This window comes from Heterodontus francisci, chromosome 34 (assembly GCF_036365525.1).
Source record: "Heterodontus francisci isolate sHetFra1 chromosome 34, sHetFra1.hap1, whole genome shotgun sequence".
Classification (NCBI taxonomy): domain Eukaryota; kingdom Metazoa; phylum Chordata; class Chondrichthyes; order Heterodontiformes; family Heterodontidae; genus Heterodontus; species Heterodontus francisci.
The window spans coordinates 43,800,153-43,803,695 of NC_090404.1; the positions used below are offsets into that span (position 1 = coordinate 43,800,153).

Genomic DNA, 3,543 nt, shown 5'->3' on the forward strand with positions numbered 1-3,543 from the left:
TCCTCCTTGCATGCTAATATATTACTTCAATTCCATGAGCCTTTATCAAGAGTATTAATCTTCGATGGTATCTTACCGAATGCCTTTTAGAAATCCAATTATACTGTATTCCTGGTTTCCCTTTATCTGCCCTTTCAGTTACATCCTCAGAATTCTGGAATAAATCTGTCAATCAAGATTTCCAATCTGTAAAAACATGTTGACTTTGTTTGATCAGACAATGATTTTCCAAGTGCTTGTTAATACTTCCTTTATCAGAGATTAGAACATTATCCAGATGACTGATGTTCGGTTAACTTGCCTGTAATTCCCCATACCAAATAGGGAGCAACGTGGCTCCAGTGGCGCAATCGGTTAGCGCGCGATACTTATACAGCAGTGCAATTAATGAGCTATGCCGAGGTTGTGAGTTCGATCCTCACCTGGAGCACAGAATTTTAGACACGGGGAGCAATAAGAAATCGCTGCACAGTGAAGAGAGCAGTGATTCGTTAGTCTGAACTGATCAGAAGAAGGGGAACAAAACAACTGTGAGGTCACATCAAAGGAACAGGAGCCACGTGCGGTGAGAGCCCTGCAAACCTTCATCGTCATTTGCAGCAGAGAAGGAGGCAACTCGGTCCATGCCATCTCTGCACAGAGCAACGCAGTCAGATTCGTTGTCCATAGCCCTGCAAGACTGCTTTTCTCAGAATTCCTCCTGAAGGCATTGATCATTTCTGCTTCCACCACTCTTGTGGGCAGTGAGTTCCAGGTCATTATCACTTGAGATATAAAAACAGTGCTTCCTCATACTCACCCACATCATTTTTTACCACAGAACTGGCAATTTGTGGTCACTACTCCTTGTGCAGTCTGTTAATGGGAACAATGTTTCCTTGTCTAACTTATCCAAGCCTGTCATAATCAGGTACACTTCTATTAAATCTCCCCTCAATCTCTTTTGTTCTCAGGAGAACAACCCCAGCTCTACCAACCTAAAATAAAAGCAAAATACTGCGGATGCAAACCTAACCTTGTAACTAAAATGCTCCATCCCTGGAACCCATCTGCTAAATCTCCTCTGAACCCTCTCAAGAACCCTCATATCAAAGAACATAGAACATAGAACAGTACAGCACAGTACAGGCCCATCGGCCCACGATGTTGTGCCGACCCTTTAACCTACTCTAAGATCAAACTACCCACATACCCTTCATTCTACTATCATCCATGTACCTATCCAAGAGTCGCTTAAATGTCCCTAATGTATCTGCTTCAACTACCACCGCTGGCAGTGCATTCCACGCACCCACCACTCTCCATGTAAAGAACCGACCTCTGACATCTCCTCTAAATCTTCCTCCAATCACCTTAAAATTATGCCCCCTGGTGATAGCCCTTTCCGCCCTGGGAAAAAGTCTCTGGCTATCCACTCTATCTATGCCTCTCATCGTCTTATACACCTCTATCAAGTCACCTCTCATCCTTCTTCGCTCCAATGAGAAAAGCCCGAGCTCCCTCAACCTTTCTGCATAAGACATGTCCTCCAGTCCAGGCAGCATCCTGGTAAATCTCCTCTGCACCCTCTCTAAAGCTTCCACATCCTTCCTATAATGAGGCGACCAGAACTGAACACAATATTCCAAGTGTGGTCTAACCAGTGCTTTATAGAGTTGCAGCATAACCTCGCTGCTCTTAAACTCAATCCCCCTGTTAATGAAAGCCAACACACCATACGCCTTCTTAACAACCCTATCAACTTGGGTGGCACCTTTGAGGGATCTATGGACATGGACCCCAAGATCCCTCTGTTCCGCCACACTGCCAAGAATCCTGTCTTTAAGCCTGTATTCTGCATTCAAATTCGACCTTCCAAAATGAATCACTTCACACTTTTCCAGGTTGAACTCCATCTGCCACTTCTCAGCCCAGCTCTGCATCCTGTCAATGTCCCGTTGCAACCTACAACGGCCCTCCACACTATCCACAACTCCAGCAACCTTCGTGTCATTGGCAAACTTACTAACCCAGCCTTCCACTTCCTCATCCAAGTCATTTATAAAAATCACAAAGAGCAGAAGTCCCAGAACAGATCCCTGCGGAACACCACTGGTCACCGAGCTCCAGGCTGAATACTTTCCACCTACTACCACACTCTGTCTTCTATGGGCCAGCCAATTCTGTATCCAGACAGCCAAATTTCCCGGTATCCCATGCCTCCATACTTTCTGAAGGAGCCTACCATGGGGAACCTTATCAAACGCCTTGCTAAAATCCATGTACACCACATCCACTGCTCTTCCTTCATCAATGTGTTTTGTCTCATCCTCAAAGAATTCAATAAGGCTTGTGAGGCATGAGCTGCCCCTCACAAAGCCATGCTTATTATCTCTAATCAAGCTATGCTTTTACAAATAATCATAAATCCTGTCTCTCAGAATCCTCTCCAATAATTTGCCCACCACCGACACAAGACTGACTGGAATAAAAACAAGAAATGCTGGAACCACTCAGCAGGTCTGGCAGCATCTGTGAAAAGAGAAGCAGAGTTAACGTTTCGGGTCAGTGACCCTTCATCGGTATGACTGACTGGTCTGTAATTTCCAGCGTTATCCCTATTCCCTTTCTTGAACACGGGAATAACATTTGCCACCCTCCAATCATCTGGTACTGCTCCAATGGACAGTGAGGACGCAAAGATCATCGCCATAGGCGCGGCAATTTCTTCCCTCACTTCCCGTAATAACCTTGGGTATGTCCCGTCTGGCCCCGCGGACTTATCTATCCTCATGTCTTTCAAAATTTCCAGCACATCCTCCTTCTTAACATCAACCTGTTCGAGCATATCAGCCTGTTTCACACTGTCCTCACAAACGACAAGGTCCCTCTCACTAGTGAATACTGAAGCAAAGTATTCATTAAGGACCTCCCCTACCTATATCGTTCCTGAAATGTGGTGACAAGAACAGGACAGAGTTGTGGCTAACCAGAGCTTTATAAAGGTTCACCATAATTGTACCGAGTACTTCTTTTTATGAAGCCTAAAATTCCTTATGCTTTACTAACTATTCTCTCAATATATCTTGCCACCTTCAAAGATCGATGCACCTGCACCCCCAGGTCACTCTGTTTCAGCACATTCTTTAGAACTATGCTATTACATCTACATTGCCTCTCCTTAATCCTTCTGTCAAAATGCATCACTTCACACTTGTGAGGATAAAATTCGATCTGCCACCATTCTGTCCATTCTACTCTCCTATCTATGGCCTGTTGTAGGCTGTTCATATTATGCTCACTGGTTGCTGCAGCTCCAAGTTTGGTGTCATCATCAAACTTTGAAATTGTGCTATCTATTCCTGGATTCACGTCATTTGCATGAAGAGCAAAAATCAGCGCTGAGCCTTGGGGAACATCACTATCTAACATCCTCCAATCTGAAAAACAACCATTTTCTTTGACTCGTTGTTTTCAGTCCTTAAGCCAATATTTTATCCAACTGGACACTGACTGTCCTATTCCATGAGTCACAATTTTGTTAACAAGCCTTCAATGTGTTAC

The 3,543-nt window shown here is 44.4% G+C and overlaps 1 non-coding gene across 1 annotated transcript; it reads left to right on the forward strand.

Annotated features, from left to right (window-relative positions):
- Positions 1 to 335: 335 nt before the first annotated feature.
- trnai-uau (transfer RNA isoleucine (anticodon UAU)) lies at positions 336 to 430 on the forward strand. The gene is made up of 2 exons: positions 336 to 373; positions 395 to 430. It is a non-coding gene; the product is annotated as a tRNA-Ile (tRNA).
- The last annotated feature ends 3,113 nt before the right edge of the window (positions 431 to 3,543 follow it).